General features: G+C 25.5%; 1 long non-coding RNA gene across 1 annotated transcript; it reads right to left on the reverse strand.

The window, feature by feature from the left end:
* Positions 1–16430: 16430 nt before the first annotated feature.
* LOC138942275 (uncharacterized) lies at positions 16431–17349 on the reverse strand. The gene is made up of 3 exons (XR_011448285.1): positions 17212–17349; positions 16776–16857; positions 16431–16486 (listed from the first exon to the last, which is right to left on the reverse strand). It is a non-coding gene; the product is annotated as an uncharacterized lncRNA (long non-coding RNA).
* Between the last annotated feature and the right edge of the window lie 366 nt (positions 17350–17715).

The raw sequence follows: 17715 nt of genomic DNA on the forward strand, positions 1-17715 counted from the left end.
AAGCAGTGGTATCAACGCAGAGTACTTATTAATCGTTTCAATGTAAATGAATTATTTTAAATTAAACTAAAATCTTTTTAATTTTTTATAATTTTATAATAAAATTTTAATTATTAAAATTATTAACATTATAATATTTATTTTTATTTTTTTTAAATTTATTTAATAAATTTTTTATTGTTTTAAATTTAATTAATTTTGCTTTAATTACTTTATTTGTTTCTAACTTATTTATAATATGATTTTTTATAGAAATCAATAATTTCTTATTTATTTGTCACTTATGTATAAAATTAATTAATAAAAAAATCATTTTTTTATATTATATTATTCAAGTTATAGCGTCTTTATATTAATATTAATTTTTTCTTAATAATTAATAATTTATTTTTTAACAATTATGACTTTTTTATTTTAAACTTTATCATAAAACTTTATTAAAATTTAATACACGTACGTGTATATATATATATATATATATATATATATATATATATATATATATATATATATATATATATATAATTATATTATATGCCAAAGAGATAGAGAAAGAGAGAGTATATTGTCGCACAGAGTTAAATTATAGAAAACGGGAAATTTAATGCTTCAAAATCCGCAAAAGTATCAGGATAACACGATGAGCAAAGAGGTAGCAAAGAGGTCACTTATAGAAAGCGGAATATTTAATGCTTCAAAATCCGCAAAAGTATCAGGATAACACGATAAGCAAAGAGGTAACAAAGAGGTAGCAAAGAGATAAATTATAGAAAATTCTTCACGTCTAACATATTCTTCGCTTACATCTCGTCTACCGTTAAAAATATCGATATTATTCAAGAAATACATTGTTCTACATGATCTCCGCTACATGGATTGACGCATTAGATTTATAAAATTAATAAGATGACGATTATTAAAGCGACAAAGCGAGGTGAAATCGCGACGCTTTTGCCGAAATCATTTGCGTCAGATACATTATTCGCTTTAATTTCGATTACCGTTAAAGATATCGATATTATTCAAGAAAGACATTATTCTACATAATCTCCGCTACAAGAATTGACGCATTAGATTTATAAAATTAATAATATGACGATTATTAAAGCGATAAAACGAGCCGAAATCGCGACGCTTTTGCCGAAATCATTTGCTTCAGATACATTATTCGCTTTGATTTCGATTACCGTTAAAGATATCGATATTATTCAAGAAAGACATTATTCTACATAATCTCCGCTACAAGAATTGACGCATTAGATTTATAAAATTAATAATATGACGATTATTAAAGCGATAAAGCGAGCCGAAATCGCGACGCTTTTGCCGAAATCGCGACGCTTTTGCCGAAATCATTTGCGTCAGATACATTATTCGCTTTGATTTCGATTACCGTTAAAGATATCGATATTATTCAAAAAAGACATTGTTCTACATGCTCTCCGCTACAAGGATTGACGTATTAGATTTTTTAAATTAATAAGATGACGATTATTAAAGCGATAAAGCGAGGTGAAATCGCGACGCTTTTGCCGAAATCATTTGCGTCAGATACATTATTCGCTTTGATTTCGATTACCGTTAAAAATATCGATATTATTCAAGAAAAACATTGTTCTACATGATCTCCGCTACAAGGATTGACGCATTAAAATTTTGAAATTAATAAGCTTACGATTATTAAAGGGATTAAGCTGGCGAAAATCGCGATGTCTTTTCCTGGGTCATTCGCGTCTAATGAATCTATCTCGTAAATCACAGTAATTTTTTAAGAAATTAACGCGTCGTTCGGAACTTTATTATATTATATTATTCAAGTTATAGCGTCTTTAATATTAATTTTTTCCTTAATAATTAATAATTTATTTTTTAACAATTATGACTTTTTTATTTTAAATTTTATCATATCTTTAATATTAAAATTAAGAATTCCCCCTTTTCATTTATGAATACCTTTAATATCTTTAACTATGCCATGAAATACATTGTTTATCTTATTAACTATTCAAAAAGTTACTCCATTTTATATATTTTCAATTATTGAAATAAATAATTTATTCATATAGTTTTTAATTCTTTCATCTTCATATATCTCTACCATTAAAATAATTAATTTACTTAATTTTAAAACTTTATTATCATACTCATCAATTAATCAAACCAGATGAATATTAATATTAATTTTTTTTTAAAATTTATTATGATTAATTTACATATTTATTTATAGCCTAATCTTATTTATTACTTTCCTTATTTTTTCTCATTTTAAACTATCGTCTAATTTTTTTTTTAATAATTACTCCTATATTAATTTTAATTTAATATGCCTAATATTGTCTTAATCTATCTAGAATCCCTAAAATTCTTTTATTTTAATGTATACTTACATTAATTTAATAAATATAATTATATTCTTATTTATTTTTAAATCTAAACTATTTACTAATATTTATTATTTTAAATTTAATTTTATTAATTTTAAAAAATTACCATTATTAACATATTTTAGAATAATTATATCTTTAATAATTTTACTTATTTAAATTATTTTAAGATTTTAAGTTAATAAAAACTCTAAACCTTCAAAGTTTAATATATAATATATTTTATAATTCTTATATTTTAATTTATTATCTTTTAAAAAATTTCTTTAAATTTGCAATTTAATATTTTTATTTAAACTATAAAATAATTTATTAGTATTAGAAAACAATTTTATAATTAATTAATTAAATGATAAAGTTATAAGTCACTTGGTAATAGTATCAAAAATTAGTTAGGAATAATAAGATTCTGTATAGAAAGTAATTACAGGTCATACTTGACAAATAGAAGATCTCAGAGAAATACAATTAATAAATTAAAATTTAATACACGTACGTATATATATATATATATAATTATATTATATATAATTATATTATATGCCAAAAAGATAGAGAAAGAGAGAGTATATTGTATGTATATAATTTATGTTAATGTTTTATTTTATTAGAACTCTGTCGCATAGAGTTAAATTATAGAAAGCTGGAAATTTAATGCTTCAAAATCCGCAAAATTATCAGGATAACACGATGAGCAAAGAGGTAGCAAAGAGGTCACTTATAGAAAACGGGAAATTTAATGCTTCAAAATCCGCAAAAGTATCAGGATAACACGATAAGCAAAGAGGTAGCAGAGGTAAATTATAGATTATAGAAAACGGGAAATTTAATGCTTTAAAATCCGCAAAAGTATCCGGATAACACGATAAGCAAAGAGGTAGCAAAGAGGTATATTATAGAAAACGGGAAATTTAATGCTTTAAAATCCGCAAAAGTATCAGGATAACACGATAAGCAAAGAGGTAGCGAAGAGGTAAATTATAGAAAGTTCTTCACGTCTAACATATTCTTCGCTTACATCTCGTCTACCGTTAAAGATATCGATATTATACAAGAAATACATTATTCTACATGATCTCCGCTACAAGAATTGACGCATTAGATTTATAAAATTAATAAGATGATGATTATTAAAGCGATAAAGCGAGCCGAAATCGCGACGCTTTTGCCGAAATCATTTGCGTCAGATACATTATTCGCTTTGATTTCGATTACCGTTAAAGATATCGATATTATTCAAGAAAGACATTATTCTACATAATCTCCGCTACAAGATTTGACGCATTAGATTTATAAAATTAATAATATGACGATTATTAAAGCGATAAAGCGAGCCGAAATCGCGACGCTTTTGCCGAAATCGCGACGCTTTTGCCGAAATCATTTGCGTCAGATATATTATTCGCTTTGATTTCGATTACCGTTAAAGATATCGATATTATTCAAAAAAGACATTATTCTACATAATCTCCGCTACAAGAATTGACGCATTAGATTTATAAAATTAATAATATGACGATTATTAAAGCGATAAAGCGAGCCAAAATCGCGACGCTTTTGCCGAAATCATTTGCGTCAGATACATTATTCGCTTTGATTTCGATTACCGTTAAAGATATCGATATTATTCAAGAAAGACATTATTCTACATGATCTCCGCTACAAGAATTGACGCATTAGATTTATAAAATTAATAAGATGACGATTATTAAAGCGATAAAGCGAGCCGAAATCGCGACGCTTTTGCCGAAATCATTTGCGTCAGATACATTATTCGCTTTGATTTCGATTACCGTTAAAGATATCGATATTATTCAAAAAAGACATTGTTCTACATAATCTCCGCTACAAGATTTGACGCATTAGATTTATAAAATTAATAATATGACGATTATTAAAGCGATAAAGCGAGCCGAAATCGCGACGCTTTTGCCGAAATCGCGACGCTTTTGCCGAAATCATTTGCGTCAGATATATTATTCGCTTTGATTTCGATTACCGTTAAAGATATCGATATTATTCAAAAAAGACATTATTCTACATAATCTCCGCTACAAGAATTGACGCATTAGATTTATAAAATTAATAATATGACGATTATTAAAGCGATAAAGCCAGCCGAAATCGCGACGCTTTTGCCGAAATCATTTGCGTCAGATACATTATTCGCTTTGATTTCGATTACCGTTAAAGATATCGATATTATTCAAAAAAGACATTGTTCTACATGCTCTCCGCTACAAGGATTGACGTATTAGATTTTTAAGATTAATAAGATGACGATTATTAAAGCGATAAAGCGAGGTGAAATCGCGACGCTTTTGCCGAAATCATTTGCGTCAGATACATTATTCGCTTTGATTTCGATTACCGTTAAAGATATCGATATTATTCAAGAAAGACATTATTCTACATAATCTCCGCTACAAGAATTGACGCATTAGATTCATAAAATTAATAATATGACGATTATTAAAGCGATAAAGCGAGCCGAAATCGCGACGCTTTTGCCGAAATCGCGACGCTTTTGCCGAAATCATTTGCGTCAGATACATTATTCGCTTTGATTTCGATTACCGTTAAAGATATCGATATTATTCAAAAAAGACATTGTTCTACATGCTCTCCGCTACAAGGATTGACGTATTAGATTTTTAAGATTAATAAGATGACGATTATTAAAGCGATAAAGCGAGGTGAAATCGCGACGCTTTTGCCGAAATCATTTGCGTCAGATACATTATTCGCTTTGATTTCGATTACCGTTAAAGATATCGATATTATTCAAGAAAGACATTGTTCTACATGATCTCCGCTACAAGGATTGACGCATTAAAATTTTGAAATTAATAAGCTTACGATTATTAAAGGGATTAAGCTGGCGAAAATCGCGACGTCTTTTCCTGGGTCATTCGCGTCTAATGAATCTATCTCGTAAATCACAGTAATTTTTTAAGAAATTAACGCGTCGTTCGGAACTTTATTATATTATATTATTCAAGTTATAGCGTCTTTAATATTAATATTTCCTTAATAATTAATAATTTATTTTTTAACAATTATGACTTTTTTATTTTAAATTTTATCATATCTTTAATATTAAAATTAAGAATTCCCCCTTTTCATTTATGAATACCTTTAATATCTTTAACTATGCCATGAAATACATTGTTTATCTTATTAACTATTCAAAAAGTTACTCCATTTTATATATTTTCAATTATTGAAATAAATAATTTATTCATATATTTTTTAATTCTTTTATCTTCATATACCTCTACCATTAAAATAATTAATTTACTTAATTTTAGAATATTATTAACATACTCGTCAATTAACCAAACCAGATGAATATTAATATTAATTTTTTTAAAAAATTTATTATGATTAATTTACATATTTATTTATAGGCTAATCTTATTTATTTTTTCTCATTTTAAATTATTCTCTAATTTTTTTTTTTTAATAATTACTCCTATATTAATTTTAATTTAATATGCCTAATATTATCTCTTAATCTATCTAGAATCCCTAAAATTCTTTTATTTTAATGTATACTTACATTAATTTAATAAATATAACTATATTTTTATTTATTTTAAAATCTAAACTTTTTAATAATATTTATTATTTGAAATTTAATTTTATTAATTTTAAAAAATTACCATTATTAACATATTTTAGAATAATTATATCTTTAATAATTTTACTTATTTAAATTATTTTAAGATTTTAATTTAATAAAAACTCTAAACCCCTTCAAAGTTTAATATATGATATATATTTTATATAATTCTTATATTTTAAATTATTATCTTTTAAAAAATTTCTTTAAATTTGCAATTTAATATTATTATTTAAACTATAAAATAATTTATTAGTATTAGATAACAATTTTATAATTAATTAATTTAATGATAATATATATATATATATATATATATATATATATATATATATATATATCTTATATGCCAAAGAGATAGAGAAAGAGAGAGTATATTGTATGTATATAATTTATGTTAATGTTTTATTTTATTAGAACTCTGTCGCACAGAGTTAAATTATAGAAAGCGGGTAATTTAATGCTTCAAAATCCGCAAAAGTATCAGGATAACACGATGAGCAAAGAGGTAGCAAAGAGGTCACTTATAGAAAGCGGAATATTTAATGCTTCAAAATCCGCAAAAGTATCAGGATAACACGATAAGCAAAGAGGTAACAAAGAGGTAGCAAAGAGATAAATTATAGAAAATTCTTCACGTCTAACATATTCTTCGCTTACATCTCGTCTACCGTTAAAAATATCGATATTATTCAAGAAATACATTGTTCTACATGATCTCCGCTACATGGATTGACGCATTAGATTTATAAAATTAATAAGATGACGATTATTAAAGCGATAAAGCGAGGTGAAATCGCGACGCTTTTGCCGAAATCATTTGCGTCAGATACATTATTCGCTTTAATTTCGATTACCGTTAAAGATATCGATATTATTCAAGAAAGACATTGTTCTGTATGATCTCCGCTACAAGAATTGACGCATTAGATTTATAAAATTAATAAGCTTACGATTATTAAAGCGATAAATCGAGCCGAAATCGCGACGCTTTTGCCGAAATTATTTGCGTCAGATACATTATTCGCTTTGATTTCGATTACCGTTAATGATATCGATATTATTCAAGAAAGACATTATTCTACATGATCTCCGCTACAAGAATTGATGCATTAGATTTATAAAATTAATAATATGACGATTATTAAAGCGATAAAGCGAGCCGAAATCCCGACGCTTTTGCCGAAATCATTTGCGTCAGATACATTATTCGCTTTGATTTCGATTACTGTTAAAGATATCGATATTATTCAAGAAAGACATTGTTCTGTATGATCTCCGCTACAAGAATTGACGCATTAGATTTATAAAATTAATAATATGACGATTATTAAAGCGATAAAGCGAGCCGAAATCCCGACGCTTTTGCCGAAATCGCGACGCTTTTGCCGAAATCATTTGCGTCTGATACATTATTCGCTTTGATTTCGATTACCGTTAAAGATATCGATATTATTCAAGAAAGACATTGTTCTATATGATCTCCGCTACAAGGATTGATGCATTAGAATTTTAAAATTAATAAGCTGACGATTATTAAAGGGATTAAGCTGGCGAGAATCGCGACGTCTTTTCCTGGGTCATTCGCGTCTAATGAATCTATTAATAATTAATATAATTTTTGCCTAATTTCTCTAATAAATTTATTATATTCATATAAATAAGTTATTTATTTTTATTAAGAATATTTATATTAATTTTATCATAATTAATCAATAATTTTTATAATTATAAATATTTTTTTAATTATTTAAATTTTTAAATATAATTCAAATTATTAAAATTTATAAATAAATTTATTTTTAATTAATATAATTAATAATCAATAATAAATATAAATTATTAAATTTTTTCAAAAAATTTTAAATTATAAAATATTTGTACTACTTACAATTTAATTTATTTAATATATATATTCATTTAAACTAACTCACAGATTATCCCGTAAATTTCTAATATAAATTTTTATATTTAATTAATTTATTAATAATTAATTATAATTAACAATTTATATTTAAATTAAATTTATATGAAAAAAAACTAGATAACAAAAAAATCGAATAACATTTCTTCACTAAATGAAAATTTAAAATAATTATTTAACATTAACCTTTATTTATATTTAACTCTTTTTATATCGAAAAATTTTATTTATAAACTCTTTATTTATATAATAAATCCTGATACAAAATGTACAATAAATAAAATTTACTATTTTATACATAAATACCATTCATTTACATTACCTTAAATTATAATTTAAAATAATTATTTTAATATCATTACTAAAACTAAATAAAATATATTAAAAATTTCTTATTTAAAATATACAATCAATAATTTCAATTTTATAAAATTTTATTTAAAAATTATTTTTATCAAATATAAGAAAAAATAATTTATTTATATATTAAAATTTTAATATATAGAACATTAATATTATAAAATTTAAATCGTTTCAATGTAAATGAATTATTTTAAATTAAACTAAAACCTTTTTAATTTTTTATAATTTTATAATAAAATTTTTAATTATTAAAATTATTAACATTATAATATTTAATTTTATTTTTTTTAAATTTATTTAATAAATTTTTTATTGTTTTAAATTTAATTAATTTTGCTTTAATTATTTTATTTGTTTCTAACTTATTTATAATATGATTTTTTATAGAAATCAATAATTTCTTATTTATTTGTCACTTATGTATAAAATTAATTAATAAAAAAATCATTTTTTTATATTATATTATTCAAGTTATAGCGTCTTTATATTAATATTAATTTTTTCTTAATAATTAATAATTTATTTTTTAACAATTATGACTTTTTTATTTTAAACTTTATCATAAAACTTTATTAAAATTTAATACACGTACGTGTATATATATATATATATATATATATATATATATATATATATATATATATATATATAATTATATTATATGCCAAAGAGATAGAGAAAGAGAGAGTATATTGTCGCACAGAGTTAAATTATAGAAAACGGGAAATTTAATGCTTCAAAATCCGCAAAAGTATCAGGATAACACGATGAGCAAAGAGGTAGCAAAGAGGTCACTTATAGAAGGCGGAATATTTAATGCTTCAAAATCCGCAAAAGTATCAGGATATCACGATAAGCAAAGAGGTAACAAAGAGGTAGCAAAGAGATAAATTATAGAAAATTCTTCACGTCTAACATATTCTTCGCTTACATCTCGTCTACCGTTAAAAATATCGATATTATTCAAGAAATACATTGTTCTACATGATCTCCGCTACATGGATTGACGCATTAGATTTATAAAATTAATAAGATGACGATTATTAAAGCGATAAAGCGAGGTGAAATCGCGACGCTTTTGCCGAAATCATTTGCGTCAGATACATTATTCGCTTTAATTTCGATTACCGTTAAAGATATCGATATTATTCAAGAAAGACATTGTTCTGTATGATCTCCGCTACAAGAATTGACGCATTAGATTTATAAAATTAATAAGCTTACGATTATTAAAGCGATAAATCGAGCCGAAATCGCGACAGTACTCTGCGTTGATACCACTGCTTATACATTATTCGCTTTGATTTCGATTACCGTTAATGATATCGATATTATTCAAGAAAGACATTATTCTACATGATCTCCGCTACAAGAATTGATGCATTAGATTTATAAAATTAATAATATGACGATTATTAAAGCGATAAAGCGAGCCGAAATCCCGACGCTTTTGCCGAAATCATTTGCGTCAGATACATTATTCGCTTTGATTTCGATTACCGTTAAAGATATCGATATTATTCAAGAAAGACATTGTTCTGTATGATCTCCGCTACAAGAATTGACGCATTAGATTTATAAAATTAATAATATGACGATTATTAAAGCGATAAAGCGAGCCGAAATCCCGACGCTTTTGCCGAAATCGCGACGCTTTTGCCGAAATCATTTGCGTCTGATACATTATTCGCTTTGATTTCGATTACCGTTAAAGATATCGATATTATTCAAGAAAGACATTGTTCTATATGATCTCCGCTACAAGGATTGATGCATTAGAATTTTAAAATTAATAAGCTGACGATAATTAAAGGGATTAAGCTGGCGAGAATCGCGACGTCTTTTCCTGGGTCATTCGCGTCTAATGAATCTATTAATAATTAATATAATTTTTGCCTAATTTCTCTAATAAATTTATTATATTCATATAAATAAGTTATTTATTTTTATTAAGAATATTTATATTAATTTTATCATAATTAATCAATAATTTTTATAATTATAAATATTTGTTTAATTATTTAAATTTTTAAATATAATTCAAATTATTAAAATTTATAAATAAATTTATTTTTAATTAATATAATTAATAATCAATAATAAATATAAATTATTAAATTTTTTCAAAAAATTTTAAATTATAAAATATTTGTACTACTTACAATTTAATTTATTTAATATATATTTTCATTTAAACTAACTCACAGATTATCCCGTAAATATCTAATATAAATTTTTATATTTAATTAATTTATTAATAATTAATTATAATTAACAATTTATATTTAAATTAAATTTATATGAAAAAAAACTAGATAACAAAAAAATCGAATAACATTTCTTCACTAAATGAAAATTTAAAATAATTATTTAACATTAACCTTTATTTATATTTAACTCTTTTTATATCGAAAAATTTTATTTATAAACTCTTTATTTATATAATAAATCCTGATACAAAATGTACAATAAATAAAATTTACTATTTTATACATAAATACCATTCATTTACATTACCTTAAATTATAATTTAAAATAATTATTTTAATATCATTACTAAAACTAAATAAAATATATTAAAAATTTCTTATTTAAAATATAAAGTCAATAATTTCAATTTTATAAAATTTTATTTAAAAATTATTTTTATTAAATATAAGAAAAAATAATTTATTTATCTATTAAAATTTTAATATATAGTACATTAATATTATAAAATATTAATCGTTTCAATGTAAATGAATTATTTTAAATTAAACTAAAATCTTTTTAATTTTTTATAATTTTATAATAAAATTTTTAATTATTAAAATTATTAACATTATAATATTTATTTTTATTTTTTTTAAATTTATTTAATAAATTTTTTATTGTTTTAAATTTAATTAATTTTGCTTTAATTACTTTATTTGTTTCTAACTTATTTATAATATGATTTTTTATAGAAATCAATAATTTCTTATTTATTTGTCACTTATGTATAAAATTAATTAATAAAAAAATCATTTTTTTATATTATATTATTCAAGTTATAGCGTCTTTATATTAATATTAATTTTTTCTTAATAATTAATAATTTATTTTTTAACAATTATGACTTTTTTATTTTAAACTTTATCATAAAACTTTATTAAAATTTAATACACGTACGTATATATATATATATATATATATATATATATATATATATATATATATATATATATATATATAATTATATTATATGCCAAAGAGATAGAGAAAGAGAGAGTATATTGTCGCACAGAGTTAAATTATAGAAAACGGGAAATTTAATGCTTCAAAATCCGCAAAAGTATCAGGATAACACGATGAGCAAAGAGGTAGCAAAGAGGTCACTTATAGAAAGCGGAATATTTAATGCTTCAAAATCCGCAAAAGTATCAGGATAACACGATAAGCAAAGAGGTAACAAAGAGGTAGCGAAGAGGTAAATTATAGAAAGTTCTTCACGTCTAACATATTCTTCGCTTACATCTCGTCTACCGTTAAAGATATCGATATTATACAAGAAATACATTATTCTACATGATCTCCGCTACAAGAATTGACGCATTAGATTTATAAAATTAATAAGATGATGATTATTAAAGCGATAAAGCGAGCCGAAATCGCGACGCTTTTGCCGAAATCATTTGCGTCAGATACATTATTCGCTTTGATTTCGATTACCGTTAAAGATATCGATATTATTCAAGAAAGACATTATTCTACATAATCTCCGCTACAAGATTTGACGCATTAGATTTATAAAATTAATAATATGACGATTATTAAAGCGATAAAGCGAGCCGAAATCGCGACGCTTTTGCCGAAATCGCGACGCTTTTGCCGAAATCATTTGCGTCAGATATATTATTCGCTTTGATTTCGATTACCGTTAAAGATATCGATATTATTCAAAAAAGACAGTACTCTGCGTTGATACCACTGCTTATTGACGCATTAGATTTATAAAATTAATAATATGACGATTATTAAAGCGATAAAGCGAGCCAAAATCGCGACGCTTTTGCCGAAATCATTTGCGTCAGATACATTATTCGCTTTGATTTCGATTACCGTTAAAGATATCGATATTATTCAAGAAAGACATTATTCTACATGATCTCCGCTACAAGAATTGACGCATTAGATTTATAAAATTAATAAGATGACGATTATTAAAGCGATAAAGCGAGCCGAAATCGCGACGCTTTTGCCGAAATCATTTGCGTCAGATACATTATTCGCTTTGATTTCGATTACCGTTAAAGATATCGATATTATTCAAAAAAGACATTGTTCTACATAATCTCCGCTACAAGATTTGACGCATTAGATTTATAAAATTAATAATATGACGATTATTAAAGCGATAAAGCGAGCCGAAATCGCGACGCTTTTGCCGAAATCGCGACGCTTTTGCCGAAATCATTTGCGTCAGATATATTATTCGCTTTGATTTCGATTACCGTTAAAGATATCGATATTATTCAAAAAAGACATTATTCTACATAATCTCCGCTACAAGAATTGACGCATTAGATTTATAAAATTAATAATATGACGATTATTAAAGCGATAAAGCCAGCCGAAATCGCGACGCTTTTGCCGAAATCATTTGCGTCAGATACATTATTCGCTTTGATTTCGATTACCGTTAAAGATATCGATATTATTCAAAAAGACATTGTTCTACATGCTCTCCGCTACAAGGATTGACGTATTAGATTTTTAAGATTAATAAGATGACGATTATTAAAGCGATAAAGCGAGGTGAAATCGCGACGCTTTTTGCCGAAATCATTTGCGTCAGATACATTATTCGCTTTAGTACTCTGCGTTGATACCACTGCTTTATTATTCAAGAAAGACATTATTCTACATAATCTCCGCTACAAGAATTGACGCATTAGATTCATAAAATTAATAATATGACGATTATTAAAGCGATAAAGCGAGCCGAAATCGCGACGCTTTTGCCGAAATCGCGACGCTTTTGCCGAAATCATTTGCGTCAGATACATTATTCGCTTTGATTTCGATTACCGTTAAAGATATCGATATTATTCAAAAAAGACATTGTTCTACATGCTCTCCGCTACAAGGATTGACGTATTAGATTTTTTAAATTAATAAGATGACGATTATTAAAGCGATAAAGCGAGGTGAAATCGCGACGCTTTTGCCGAAATCATTTGCGTCAGATACATTATTCGCTTTGATTTCGATTACCGTTAAAAATATCGATATTATTCAAGAAAAACATTGTTCTACATGATCTCCGCTACAAGGATTGACGCATTAAAATTTTGAAATTAATAAGCTTACGATTATTAAAGGGATTAAGCTGGCGAAAATCGCGATGTCTTTTCCTGGGTCATTCGCGTCTAATGAATCTATCTCGTAAATCACAGTAATTTTTTAAGAAATTAACGCGTCGTTCGGAACTTTATTATATTATATTATTCAAGTTATAGCGTCTTTAATATTAATTTTTTCCTTAATTAATAATTTATTTTTTAACAATTATGACTTTTTTATTTTAAATTTTATCATATCTTTAATATTAAAATTAAGAATTCCCCCTTTTCATTTATGAATACCTTTAATATCTTTAACTATGCCATGAAATACATTGTTTATCTTATTAACTATTCAAAAAGTTACTCCATTTTATATATTTTCAATTATTGAAATAAATAATTTATTCATATATTTTTTAATTCTTTTATCTTCATATACCTCTACCATTAAAATAATTAATTTACTTAATTTTAGAATATTATTAACATACTCGTCAATTAACCAAACCAGATGAATATTAATATTAATTTTTTTAAAAAATTTATTATGATTAATTTACATATTTATTTATAGGCTAATCTTATTTATTTTTTCTCATTTTAAATTATTCTCTAATTTTTTTTTTTTAATAATTACTCCTATATTAATTTTAATTTAATATGCCTAATATTATCTCTTAATCTATCTAGAATCCCTAAAATTCTTTTATTTTAATGTATACTTACATTAATTTAATAAATATAACTATATTTTTATTTATTTTAAAATCTAAACTTTTTAATAATATTTATTATTTGAAATTTAATTTTATTAATTTTAAAAAATTACCATTATTAACATATTTTAGAATAATTATATCTTTAATAATTTTACTTATTTAAATTATTTTAAGATTTTAATTTAATAAAAACTCTAAACCCCTTCAAAGTTTAATATATGATATATATTTTATATAATTCTTATATTTTAAATTATTATCTTTTAAAAAATTTCTTTAAATTTGCAATTTAATATTATTATTTAAACTATAAAATAATTTATTAGTATTAGATAACAATTTTATAATTAATTAATTTAATGATAATATATATATATATATATATATATATATATATATATATATATATATATATTATCTTATATGCCAAAGAGATAGAGAAAGAGAGAGTATATTGTATGTATATAATTTATGTTAATGTTTTATTTTATTAGAACTCTGTCGCACAGAGTTAAATTATAGAAAGCGGGTAATTTAATGCTTCAAAATCCGCAAAAGTATCAGGATAACATGATAAGCAAAGAGGTAGCAGAGACCACCAGTTATGGGGCGGTAATTTCGGTCGGGCCGGTGGGCGGTAATTTCGGTCGGGTTGGTGGGCGGTACTTAACCGCGCCTGTATCGATTCGCGTACGTCGATCGATGTCGCGGCAGGATATAGATCCTCCCCCTGAGCGGGACTTAGCGCGCCGTATTAATGGCGAAGCCGATTTCGTAAATGGCGGTCGCGGAATTATTGCCGGTTCGCGGATAGCGCGTTGTCGTTTCGTCCGGTATGGTCTTTCCCGTGGAATTCAGGAGTGCAACGGCCGATGGATGATCGCCGTTGCACGCAGGTGTACGTGCCCTATTTATACCGCTTTTTCGGCGGGCGCGCGTGCGTAATATGTCTTAATATTTTTGCTATTAGAATTATGTAAAATATAATATGATGTTACGCTATTTTATTATTATATATATCAAAATATATATATCTCATATTAATAAATATTCATGCTACGTTTTGTGATTAATTTTAATCCCTTATTTCGAATAATTGCATAATTCAATTTAGAATATTTTATATTATATAAACTATTTTTATTTGCACGTTCATACACACATAGAGTAAAATAGCAATTATATACCCTACTCGCGTGCCCTACTCGCGTGCCCTACTCGCGTACCCTACTCGCGTGCCCTAATAGAATTACCGTATGCTGCTTCCGTTGGGCCAGTTGAACTTACCTTTCATTCATCCTGGCCATATTTATTATGACTATTTATTTAGTCAGAAATGTAGCTTCGCCCTTTATGGGAGATCAATGAAGGAAGAAATTCCTTCCGTTGCCGGCTAATTATCATCGCCGGTGAATGAGCGGAAATTTACGCTCGTTTACGATCGTTTGTCATGCATTAATATAACTTTACTTTAATTAATATAATGCCAAATTATCAATTAAAATTAATTGATTGAAATTCTTATAATAATATAATATTATTTATAATAATATATAATTTATATTAAAATAAAAATAATAAAGCGTTTATATTTTATATAATTTAATAGATCGATAATTTGGCTTTACATCAATTAAAGTAAAACTTTAATTGATATAATAATATAGATGAATGGGCTATAACAAAATTAGTATAAAATCGATGTATGAATACATGAATAAATTATTACTATGTTATATAATTAATAAATTTATTTTAATGTCTTCATTAAACAAATGAAACAGAATTTATCAATAAAAAAAAAAAATATTTTATATCCAAAAAATATATAATATTTTATATATAATATATAATATATAATATATAATATATAATATATAATATATAAAATATTTTTTTTATAATCTTCCTTCTTTAATTTGGACTTTAATTTATTTTTGCAATAGATGCAATGCATATCAAGAGACCTTAATAAAAATTATTCCATTCAACTGTTTTAGCTCATCCATTTGAAAGCAATGGATTTATCTACAATCTACAATCTACAATCTATATCTACAATTTCTATAAATCCGTTACTTTAAAATTAAATAAAAGTTTGTCACTCACCGGCACTGATGCGCAACAGCGGAGTTGTTGGTCTTGAGGCTATGTCGCTACGTTGTCTGTAACATATAAATATAAAATCCAAATTATAGCGGCGAAATATAATTAATATTTCGAAATATTTATACATCCGATGAATACACAATACTAACAAAGAAACTTTATATAAATAAATAACTTTATAAATTATAAAAAGATTTTCTTTCACATTGAAACATTTATAGGATTTATGTAAAAGGTTTTCCTTCCAATTTTCTCTTGTTTCATTCATTCAAATAATAAGATCGAATTAATGCACGTACGCGACTTTTAACTAATTTAACTAATATACAAATAATAAATACTCACCCTAGGGTTGCTCCGCCGATGCAGGAAGCCTCTCCTAGGCCTCCTCCTCCTCTCAGAATGTCAGGGTCACTACTACATTGATCTGTAACATACAAATAGAAGATGCAAATTGTAGCAATACTCAAAATAATTAATATTTAAAAAAATTTATTATACACATTGAATTTTACATTCGATGGATATAATAATACGCAGATTAATAAAACAATTTTATAAATTTTGAAAAAAACACTACTACTAATAATTCCATACATAAGCTATAATCTAAAAGTAAAAACTTTTATAAGATTATAGCTTTCATATAAAAATCTTTTTCTCTAATTCCCTCTTGTTTAAATCATATAAATAAAAAGCCAAATTACGCGATTAATTATGTAAATTAAATTGTACGTACGCAATTAATAAATAATTAATATACAAATAACAAATTACTTACCATAGAGTTGTTCCATCAGTGCCCGATGCCTCTCCTAGGCCTCCTCCTCCTCTCAGATTGATTCACACGCGCGATACTTTAAACGGCACTCCCGCACTTTTATTAAAAGATTACTTCCGCACTTATACGCGCGATACTTTAAACGACACTCCCGCATTTTCGAATTTCGGCACGATCGAATCTCGCTTCACGTGAGAATCACACTTCGAGTCGACAAATCAGCAATTCACCGATTACTTCGAGCAAAGCGGGCGACAAAATCGAATTATTTTCCTTGATACTTGTCGCGATCGCGTTTAGGAAATGAATTTGACGGAGCGTCTCGCATAACTACTTTACTGCGCGGATGTCGTCGTGTGAATGATAACACATAAGAAAAGAATTTGATATCGACGGAGCGTCCCACCCCACTATAGTTCTTATTCAAGTGTCGCTGTATGAGTAATAACAAAATCATGATACGTAAACAATAGCGCGCCAATTTTTACGCCGCCAAGACCGAGT

This window comes from Polyergus mexicanus, unplaced genomic scaffold (assembly GCF_030449975.1).
Source record: "Polyergus mexicanus isolate NDT 795.1 unplaced genomic scaffold, iyPolMexi1.0 SCAF_22, whole genome shotgun sequence".
NCBI lineage: Eukaryota > Metazoa > Arthropoda > Insecta > Hymenoptera > Formicidae > Polyergus > Polyergus mexicanus.